At 40.0% G+C, this 11,839-nt stretch overlaps 1 protein-coding gene across 1 annotated transcript in view; it reads right to left on the reverse strand.

Moving 5' to 3' along the window:
* The window catches only part of LOC116736629 (transcriptional enhancer factor TEF-1-like), a 49,055-nt gene extending 37,216 nt beyond the window's left edge, over window positions 1-11,839 (reverse strand). Inside the window, exon 1 of the mRNA XM_032589220.1 lies at window positions 11,032-11,839. The gene's annotated coding sequence lies outside the window, so the exon portion shown is untranslated. The remainder of the gene's footprint in view (window positions 1-11,031) is intronic.

Consider the following 11,839-nt stretch of genomic DNA (forward strand, 5'->3'; position numbering starts at 1 on the left):
AATAAAAAAATTAATGTTATAGTGATTATGACAAACTCTGAATGATGTTAGCAAACTGCAAAAGTAAACAGTAACAGTAATGTCAAATTTGCTATTTGAACTTTTTTTTTTTAAGTATTAGTTCAATAAAAGCATTATTAGTCACTAATATTTGAAAATATGGATTGATGAGATTATTGTGCACTCTTTAGCAACTGGCACATCTTCATGTCCCTGGAGATAATGTGTAAGTATTATTATTTTTAGAGCCATATTTGCGTCTTAGTGTGTACAGTCAGCGACTGCATTGCCAAATACGCCTAATTAAGTGCTTAATTAATATATAGTAAGTTTTATCTTTATAGCTACAAACACTGCAAAACACAATAACATTTTAAGCTTAAATAATCCACCCCTAATAAGAAACACCCCAAAGATTGGAAAGAAGCATGGCAAATGATGGATTAAGTTCAACTGGGGAACTTTTAAGTACTGTAGTCCTTTTACACTTCTGACTTGTAGAGCAATCCTTGCTTCCAACACTGATAACCCACAGCATCTCAAATGACTTGTTTTCTTTGATCTGATTATCATCAAATATCAGCTGACATTAGAGCCTCTGAGGAAAACAGCCAGCAACCTCCCTTGTATTGCTGCGCATCACATCCATTAGAGTCAATGCCTTTCTGCACAGGGGTCAAAGGGCCAACAACACGAGTTCTGCTGAGGACACGTGTCCATGCCTGCCTCTGCATGTGCTTTGAGCGCAGCTCAGTCAGTAGTTTTCAGCCAGATTCTCTCCTCTGTGAGATATCCACTTATGATCCACTCACACATGACAGCACAGGGTGGGAAATGTATGCAGAGGTCAGAAAGCAGGAAAGAAAAATTGCCTTTTCAGAAAGCTGTACAAACTGACTGAAATGTTTCAAGGACATCTTCAAATTATCATCACACTAATATTGAATAGTGTTTCCTGTAGGTTCTGAAGGTGGAAAGCTACTTTTCAATACATAAACCGCTGAAATCAGATATTTAGATATACTGCATTAAAACACTCCTAACCTTTTATCCCCTCACTTTTCCTGTTTTAGTTCAACAGGAATTAGCAAAGTTGATTTTGCTTGCTAAATGTCAAAATAAACGTAGAGTTTTTTAAGCCTTTTTGTAAGGTCTCATTGTTCATAAGTTGACATGTATTTCCTTGTAAACTGTATGGTTGAGTCAAATATTGTTGGGTCACCCTTCAAAATCTTTGCATAGTAGCTTGGTGCATTTCAGTCCCAGAACTGGTGTAACTAGCTTTGCTTTCCCTCAGGCACTTTTTAAGTAATCTGACAGCATGTTTAGGGTCATTGTCTGTTTTGAACACCCATTTGCCACTTTAACACTCTGGGCAGTGCATCATTCCCTCCACCAGAAACACAAGACATGATGCTGCTGCTTCATACTTAACAGTAGGGGTGATATTCTCACGCTTTCAGGCTTCCTACTGTTTTTGTGTGCATTTATTAAATGCAATGTGTTTTCATATTGCTTTTGGGGCAATGGCTTTTTCTTCACTGACTGGCCTTTTAGTCCAGGTTGGTAAAGACCTAATTTCTCTGTGAGTAATGTGCAAACTGAAATCATTTTGATAACCCTAGCTAACCTAAAACAGGAAAGGTATGAATTACTGTCAAAAAAGAAAAAAACTGGTTGTTCCTTTAATAAAAGTTGAACTGGACTACCAGCAGAAACACTGCAAAAGTATTAGATCTCTGCATCTAAATATTGACACAACTCACCTCAACACTTTTTTTTTTGTTTGTTTCGGCATTGACGCACATCCCTGTATTCATATTCCATCGTCACATGGACCTAGTTTTACTGAATTCATCTCGAATCAATTCATCTCAGACAATACGGAGAGAAAAATAAGTCTTTTAGAGTCTAGAGATGATTAGTTCGAACCTCTGTGTATTAAAAAGAAACACAAGAAGATAAAGGTAAAATATTCAATGGTGCTCCCGCCAAAGCTTTGCAGCGAAGTAACCAGTAAAGCTTAATTTTATTCTTTTTAGGCGCTAATACACACTTGAGATAGATGGTGAGAGTCGCTTTATGAGTGGTGAAGAGGCTGTAATTCACAGCATGTGTCTCTCATTATTTTACCATCTCTTCTCAGAGGCATTACCATTTATGCACACACTTAGTAATTCGTCACAGATTGCACACTGATACAGTGAAGTGCTTATTTCCTCGTGGAAAAGTGATGGTAAAAGGTTTTTGCCGGCAGCTCCTCTATCCACGGTCTGTCATTCTTCTCCAGACAGTTTTTGATTTTTTTTTTTTTTTTTTTTTGCTGAGTAAGGCTAAGCCATTATCCAGTTTCTTCCTGGTGGAAAGGGATGGTTGTTGTCACATGTGCACCATCACACACACACGCCCACACGGAATGAAATCCTACACGAGTCAGAGAAAAAAAAAAGAAGAAAAAAAAAGCAAGAAGCCTGGGGAGGTTGCAGCAATACCAACACCATTTAATAAGTGTGAACACGGGAGCATTGTGCCACGGCTGAACACACGTGCTGCATGTGCGTGCGTCCATGGATGAGTCTTATCCAACACCTTGCAAAGAAGCATTGTGCGGCTGCACGAGCTTGAAAAGAGTACAGTGACCTCCATCTCCCCCATCTCTCACCACAATTACATCCTCTGCAGCTCGCGCGGGCTCCACTCGCTCCTACTCTCCTCAAAACACACAAACACGAGTGCAAAGTGAATTAGCCCCCTGAACTGTATTTTCCATCTGTGGTCCATTAAAACTTGGGTGTTGCTTTATTTAGATGGACGCAGGTTAGGAGGCAGGGAGTGCGGAGACTTGTTCAGCCTGTAACCATGCAGGAGAGCGGCGGAGTATACAACAGCACTGAATGAATTTTAATTCTAATATTAATACCATCCTTTCCACACGCCACCACATCTCTGAACAGACAACCAAGCAGATTATGCCTCCATAACCAATCGGTCAGTGATCCAAGTTAGTCAGTTATCCATCAAACTGCTCTAAATGGGGATCGATGAGTCAAATACTGAAAAGTTTTTGGTTTTTTTCCTGTAAATTAAATGCATCAAAATGTTTGTAAACACAAGGACAAACATCATGTTTTTCACTCCACTTTGATTACAGTTTAATAAAAATCTGAAAGATTAAAAGAAAGACACGTTGATGCACAAACTGATTGTTTTATAATCTAAATTATTTTTGCTGTGCTAAAAATGCATACCTCTGTAAAAAGATCTTCCAGTCTGTATACAAATGACCGATTTCATTAAATTATGTTTTTGAAATGACATCAGTGGCACATGTCTGATGTCATTTCATTTCATTTAGATGAGTTATATGTAAGTGATATAATTCTCAGACGAGCTGAGACAGCACTGGTGCATCTACATCTGGGATGTTTCCACGATGCACTTGGGTTAAAACAGAAAAGTCATTTTAATCATGAAAAATCTGAGAATGTGTCAGAGTGACTCAAGTTTTCTCTGCTCCTCCTGTTGCTGCGCACTGTCTTTCTGCAAACAGGAGGACACACAATATAATGGCTACATTTCTTACAAAATATCAAAATTGCTTCTTTAATTTAGTGAAAATAAAAATAAAATTTAAGAATTTGATTTAGCTGATACTAGCAAAAACCAACCACTGGAATTAATTTTCTGCCCAGGACTTTCACAGTAAAAAGGGAAAACCTGAAACAACAAAAACCAACCTGACGAAGCTTAATAACAACAAGCAGAAGAAAGAATTGATTATTTCATACCATCTAAAGGCTGAGCTAAATGAGTTGATTTAATCTGGTTGTGTTAATTGTCAGTTTTAAAAATAAACATGGAAAGTCAAAGTGGCCACTTGATCTTGAAATGTTACTGACTGGGCAACAGAACCTCATTAAGTTCACTAATCTCAGCCCTCCAAACAGAAAAGGAAAGAAAAGATTTCTTATAGATATAAGAGCAAATCTCCAGGATTTCATAATAAGCTTCCATAATTCGGGCAGAATCCTCATCACTAATTTGATAGACTAAAATATTTTCTGTTGAAAAACATCAATAGCATCTGTTTGCAAGAGAAGTGGATTCTTTAATAGTTTCCAACCACAGCTGATTTAGCACCTGACTCATTGTATTAAGCAGCATCAAAGTCTGTTTTTCACGTTATCTGCTAAAAAGTGATCTGTTGCATCTTCCTTCATCATTTATGTTTCATTTCTTCGTGTTGCTCCTTCTCTCTCCAGTACGTTTTATTCCCCAATCATGAAATAACTTTTCTTATTCTTCTTTTTGTTCTTTGTCAATTTAAAAAAGAAGGAAATGTCTCAAGATCCATCCGCTCTATTGCCATCCTGGAGGAAAGCTACCATTTCCAACTTATTTCTACAACTAGTTCCAAGACTTGGAGGACCATGTTTAATTATAAACAATCATTTAACTGTAGTGTGTTTGTGCTTTTAAATAAAAAAAAAGAAAAGTCACCAGAGCTCCAGTTTAGAAACTGATAAGCTCAGAGCTTTAGCTCCATCAGCAAGACCAGAAAAGCACATTCAATTGCTAAGAGCTCTTTTTTATTTATGAAGAACGATTAAACATGTTACTTCCTCTTAAAACTTAAACAGTCCCGCTGCCTCTAATGGAGGATCACATTTCTTTTTTTTTTTTGTTTAATTTCCTGTCCCAATCCTCAGCTGCTAACGCTAATGGTATCAACAGAAGACGGTTTGCAAGGAAGCGATTCCAGGAAAAGACAAAGATGCCAAAATGTCCACCGTGCATCAAGTTAACCAACAGAGAGCAATCGGTGCCCGACTGCACAAAAGCAGAGGCGGTGAGCAGGCGGCAGCAGGGAAGACTTGGTCTGCTGTGAGAGTATCGGAGAGCGGAGTGAAGCTGTTGTCCCTCTCGGCACCATGTTTATCATGTCAATTCCTCCAACCGGGAAAGTACACAAGAATTAGTCTGAATCAAGGCTTCCTGTTCACTTCCTGCTGTGCTCAGGAAACACCAGGGTTGATTCAGGCTTCCTATGGAGTAAGGTGGTGGTGAGGTTGGGGGTTGGATCCATTCACTTAGCTGAAAGGCAGAAAGGATGGGATATTGTCCCATCCTCCGTCTCCTTTTTCGGTCATTATTATTTTTAAAAAAGGTTAAACTATCTGAACATTTGATTTTTATCATTTTTAGCGTCACATTAGTCATACAAATAAATATAAACACTGAAGATACATGAAAATCTGACAGTAAATATGTGTACTTACTCATAGTAATATAATCTGAAGTTTTAGTTGCGAGTATTGTGAGTCGTATTTTACTGTTCATTTGCAATGACAAACATCACCAGCAGCAGATAAAGAAAAAACATTATTATCAAGAGATATATATATGTGGAATAAGTGAATTAATCAAAAGGATCCTTTAAAATTGGAGGAATTTGCTGGTTCAGAGGTCTGTTGTGGTTAACGGTAAATCTCCTCCCACAATACTGCTTTGTGTATGTTTTCCTTCTTCTCATCACAGCTGTAGTTTACCTTTTTTTTTTTTTCCTGTTGAAATGTTTGCCTGCACAGAGCTGACCTCTCTATGGACCCACACAGACCAGGACAAATGACCACATTTACAACCCGGAGGTGAGACACTGAAGCACACTTTTCTGATGCACTGCAACCTTTTTGTCTCACGCTGGACAACACACTAGAGACTATTAATCTCTCAAAACTATGCAACTAAAAACCTTTAAAAGATAAAAGCTACCTAATTTTAGAAAAAAAGTCTATTACTTCTTCTGACTGAGAAACTATGTCATAAAACTGATCAGCAGAACCAATGAAGACACATTTTTGAAGGTGTCTGCATTAGATTCTGGCCATTATGTCCAGTAAGGCCACATAGAAAGTAAAAATATTCACCCCGTTTTATGGTGTTATGGTAATTATGAGAAAAATTAAATAATAAAATGTAATTATTTGTTTTATTAAAAACTGAAAAAAGGTATTCCTATTGTTGAACCACAATAGAGACTACAAAAAAATCCTTATGTGATTTAATTGGTTTTGATTTCAAAAGTAAAAATCTTGATATTAAGACTTAACCAAAAAAAAAAGAATAAAAACTACTCAGTTCAGTAGTAGTTTCCCAAGTGCTTCCCTTGGTCAGCATAATCTTTGCCATAATTTTCTTTAGAGAGCAGCACAAAAAGGAACAAGCTATCATTAACCAGTTAATTCATCGGGCTATTCAATAAGGAAGAGCCTTTAATTTGTATTCTAAGCGAGGGACAAGTGCAGGGGCCTTCTTTTAGCCAGCAGAGCAGCAGTGTGCAGCAACAGGTGTGGGAGGAAAACTCCAGGAGGTTTATGGCATTTGATTACAAGGGATTTTAACAGGAAGAATGGTAGAGCTAAACGTTTTTGCTATGGCTTTGGTTTTTGTAACTTTTTTAATACCTACCTAGAAATATTATAGATTAAGCACATGTTACAATTAGCAGTATAGTTTTCATAATACAGAATATTATATAGTTTTGTGTAGTAATACTGCCCCTTCAAATCCGTGTTGGAGCCGTCTTTCAGCCAGCTGGCAGTCTGCAGCAACAGGTGGGGGAGGTGCTGTGCCGACACATACGACCACAGAAAAGTGTGACCACTCCGGTACTTTCTGTTGTCGTTTATTAAAAACACTTAAACAAATAGAGAGAATAGTCTTAAACCCAAACTCTTTAAAACTTTTGTATACCTCGGGGCCTGAACCTGCTCAGCATTACTATGAACATGAAAGTGAGGAGGGCGTCCAGCTGGTCAGACAAGCCAGCACTGGATCTACTGGCCTCCTGCAGCCAGAAACCAGCAGCACCCCCCTCCCCACTCATCCCCACACACTCCCACACCCCACCCAGGAGGATGCCCATTGTTCCCCCAGTCCTCTAAACAAAGCCTGCCCCCTCCCCTGCTTCAACCTCCCTTACCCCACCTAACTGCTTCGCCACTAAACACTCAGCATTGTTGTTCTAATAAACCGTCTCCGCTCCCCAAATTTCATTACACTGGAACTCAGACTCTCGCCCCACCTTAACACCCTGCTTTCAGTTTTTTGATACGCCTGAATAAATTTATCCTGGTGTGTCCTGCCGGGTGTTAAAATCTGAGGAGCGCTTTAAGGGCAGAGGGTAAAGCAAGGACAAAAAGGGAAAATCTTCAATTGGCTGCCGACGGGATTTAGAGTATCACCTGTTGATTCATCCCATTGACTAGACGCACTGCCCTCAAAACATTCTGCTTAGAAAATTCAAAAGATCATCAGAATTAAAACAAAGCGCAACGTCACAAGACTTCATTTCGTGCCGGGAAGATTTCCCTCCTTAATCCCGGCCCATAAGAGAAAAAAATCTGTGTGCCGGATTTTGTGCCGAGAAATGAGACGACAGATGAGACAACAAGGAGGAGGAGGAAGGAGGCTGCGAGCTGCCCGTCGGCTCCAAACTCCACCATATTGCAGCAGCATTGGTGGAAGAGATGAACACACACATAAACGTGAGCGGTTTGTGGCTAAAGCACACAGAGAACATATGGTGCGTCCTCAGCCAGCAACGCCTGTTGCTGCTGCTGCAACAATAGGGGCCTGGACGGCAAGAGGCAAACACACACCCGTACACGCGCACACACACCGCACACACACCACACACACACCAAATGGTCGTTAGTCAGTCGGTCTGCGTTGCTCGGACCCAGAACAAATCCACGGATTTGCATTTTGCACCTCCCTCCCTCTCTCTTCAACATACACATACACATGCCCCCCCCCCCCCCCCCCCCCCCCCCCCCCCCCCACACACACACACACACACTTCCTCGATCTCTACAGGTGCATGGAGCTCTCAAAACAGATGTCAACGAACTGGAGAGGAGAAGGAGAGGCACTGAGGGGGGAGGAAAGTGGAGACTGTTTGCCCAGAGTGACTGACAAAGCAAGCTTAAACACAATGACAGACACACAAACGCCCTCTGCTTTCTCTGTTACACTTTCAGGATAGTTACAGCTTTTCATTTATTGACAAAAAAAAGAAAAGAAACAAAACCTGTCAGTATGATTTTTTAAAGATATGCCACCAAGCAAGAAGAGTCAAAAACTTGAACAGATTTAGAAATATGTGTCAAAGGTTTCTTGATGGAGATAATAATGAATTACTTCACTTATTCAAAGCATATGTTTTAAACCTTTGTCTGGTGTTTTTTTTTAAATGTGACACATGCTGTTGGTTGGTGCATTTATTAACTGAATTTAACTGACTTTATGGGAGATTACAGTTGTTGCATTTAGTAAATTAGAAGAAAAATCATCATTTTTTTTAAAGTATGTGACCAGTCCATCACCTATCATCACCTGGCAAATTCCAATGTCAGGTTGATGGACTGGTGCGTCTCAATTTAAAAAACCAAACACCCCCCCACCACCACCACCACCAAAAAAAAAAACAGTCTAGGAACTAAATGCACACAATACTCTCTAAAGATATCCGTTTTAATTTTGAACAGAAAAAAAATCTGTAGCCAAAATTATATTTTAATTTCTTCAGTTTCTGTATGACTCAAAAATATTGCTTCTGTCAAGGAATCCAGTGGAGGCTTTTTCCTTTTCCTTTTCATAATCCTTATCTTATCATCCTTAATGGATTACATGCGGAATCAGAATAGGCAACTCTCTGATTCCAGAAAACTGGAATTTACTATCTGACAGAAAAATTGTTATATGTCCATCTCTGGATAATTTGAGTATTCATTGTTGCAAATAAGCCCTATTTTTGTCTTCCTAGAACAAAAATATTGCAGTTTAAAAACTGATCAATTCGATATTTTTAACTGAAATAAAAAATATTTTGCCACATGAATCACTTCTCTCAACTTACACTTGTACATTTCTCCCATACACACATCATAATAACGTTAAAATCAAACCAAGCAAACAAAGCCCGAACTCTATAGGCAAACCAATCAGACTTTTCCCGATCAGTACAGATTTCTGAGTTCAGCTCAAAAACATTTACTTCTAAACTTCCATGCTGTGATGGAAAAGCATCACGGAGCATGACATACCACCACCATGCTACAACATAGGTATGACATTCTGAAGGTCCAGAGTTCATTCGAAAAGTTTCAGGAGCAGCTCACTTAATAAAAATTAAAACATGTTGCAGGTTTTTTGATCAAAGTAGAAGCTCTGAGTCCAACAGAAACTGAAGCAATCAAGATTATCTCCAATATGTACAAAAACAAATGTTAATGAAGTTTAACCGATTATTGTTGTACTCAAACGAAGTGGACGGGCTCAGGAATGATGCTTTTACTGACCAGAAAATAGCAGCAGTTCTTAGCTTGAATGCATTTTAAGGCAAAAGTATAAAATAAAGTGACTTTCCAGTGTTTGACCTGGTATCACTGATCAATATAAAAGCCAATCAAGGAAAAATAGTTCAGATAATGTGAGTATGTATTCCAGTCCTGTAGATCCCTTAATTACTGTCGGGTTGAAAACTACTATCTCAATCGAGGTACTTGAAAACTTTTTTTCTCATTTCTAAATCATAGAAGATAAAGAAAATTGGAACAGTTCGAAATTGGCAAGTCTGACCTCAAAGAAGTCTGGAAATCGGCATCGATTGGTGCTCTGCACAGTTTGATGTTTTCCTATTGCATATCAGAACTTATCCAGCATAAAACTCAGATCACATCATAAATATTTTTTTAAATCAGTATCTGCAGAAAATCATGATCTTTTTTTTTTTTTTTACAATTAAATATTGCAGTTCAATAAGTCTGCACTTTTTTCAGCATTTCAAAACAACAGACAAATTCCATGGATTCAGTCTGTTTTCTCAGCGTACACCTCCTCGTTATCACTAAGTTAACACTCATCTAAACACCACAAAAAACAAAACAATCAACAAACAGGCACCAACTCTTCTTCTCTGACTTTTCTTCCTTTTTTATATATATATATATTCCACACACACCTCCCAAACATCTGACAAACGGCTTACTGTTCCAGAAGAAGTGCATCTGCCCTGTTTCATCCTTAAGGGCTGTAATTTTCCTCCAATAATTACATTGTGGTTTGGCCTGCGCTGCCACAGATCTCAGGCTATAAAAGGGGCCGAGAGCAGCCCTTTAATCAATATTTAAAACACAAGAGTGAAGGGGGTTTAAAAGATGTTCTGAGAAAAGTCTCCACCAACGCTGATAATGACAGAAAGGAAAACAAGACACGAATATGGATCAGCAACATGTTACACAGCAGAGTGAAGCTGTGTCAGCATGAACAAAAAAAAAAAAAAAAAAATGTGTTTTAACTCCAAAAATCTGAGGGGTTTCTTTCCCTCTCTGATTTCAAAAGCCTGTATGTTGGTGTTTTCCTGAAGCAGATGATGTGCTGTGTCCACTGGGTAAACACTAGCTGTTATCAGCCTGTGGCCTGTTTCCCTGACTGGGGCCTGCCTGCCTGCCTGCCTGGCTGTGTAGGGAGAGAGAAAACCCCGCCGATGCAACAAGTCCCCCATTCACTCCCAGCTTTGTTAAGCTGCCTCCCAGCTCTGCGAGCGGAAAGCTTCTCTTCTCCAACACGCTGCTCCATTTACGGACACCCGTAGGCTCAGCTCTACCGTATGAAACGTACCAGAAGAGGGAAAAAGAAAGTGTCAAAAGAGCGAGATTTTTGGGGAGGGGGTCTCGGTGTCGAAAAGGGAAAAGGGGAAATAAGAAAACTGGAGTGGAAGCGACAGCCGCTGTGAAGCTCTACGCGGTTCAGGAATAATCAGCTTGTTAGACTTGTTTAACATCCACATGTTGAGATGTTTCTACCCATTTGGCTCAAACTACTCTATTTTTTTATTATTATTTATTTGTTTATTTTTAAAGAAACACGCTAAACGTCCGGGGGATTTGAGACGCGCAGGCTGAAGAGGAGGAGGTGGTGGAGGGGATGAAGTGGAGGGGGTGGGGGGACTCCTCCTCGGGAACTTACCTCGATCCAAACGCCGCTTTTCTCCTTTAATTCCCACACTTTCCCAACGGATCGGAGCCGCCGCGGAACCGGGAAGCGCTCGGCCAACTCCGGAGTCCGCCCTCGGCTTCGCCTTGATGAAGGATCGGGGCGCGCTGAGTGCGTAAAATGCGCAGCGTCTCTCCAAGGATGCGAAATATGCGCGGAATGGGAGCAGGAATGAAATGAACGCAGCGGACTGAGTTGAACGGGGCGGGGTGAGAGGGACTGGCGTCACCCTGGATGAAACGGAGTGAGTGAGTGAGCGATGGGAGGATGGGTGGAAAAAAAAGGAAAGAGAGGGAGGGAGGGAGCGGACTGTAAGGGCTGCGTTCAACAACAAAAGAAAAGAGTGCAGCGCCCAAACTCTGTTCAGCTGAGCTGGAGGAGGAGGACGAAGAGGGGAAAGAGGAGGAGGGCGGCAGATAAAAACAGGGTCTGTTCTGCTCGGCTGACGACCAAACTGATAGGATAAAGCTCAAAGAAGGCTGCTGACAGCAGCTTTGGACGAGTTAATTTGGAAACTTTTAGAGGCACTTTAAACAATAATACCACGACTTATATTTTCTGTATTTGTGCAGACAGACTGCATGCTTTAGACCTGTTTAGATTTAGGTATGGAGAAAGTAAAGCCAGTGCTTAAATTAATTACTACTTTGTCCCTCAAGGTGACAAGTTTTCTGTGATCTGTTACAGTGGTCTTGATCAGTTGCTCTGTAGGTTTCGGAAAATCATTTTAAAACAGTTTCTTTGGACATTGACCCTTAATTTTGGCCAATAAAATGTTAAT

This window comes from Xiphophorus hellerii, chromosome 2 (genome assembly GCF_003331165.1).
Source record: "Xiphophorus hellerii strain 12219 chromosome 2, Xiphophorus_hellerii-4.1, whole genome shotgun sequence".
Classification (NCBI taxonomy): Eukaryota; Metazoa; Chordata; class Actinopteri; order Cyprinodontiformes; family Poeciliidae; genus Xiphophorus; species Xiphophorus hellerii.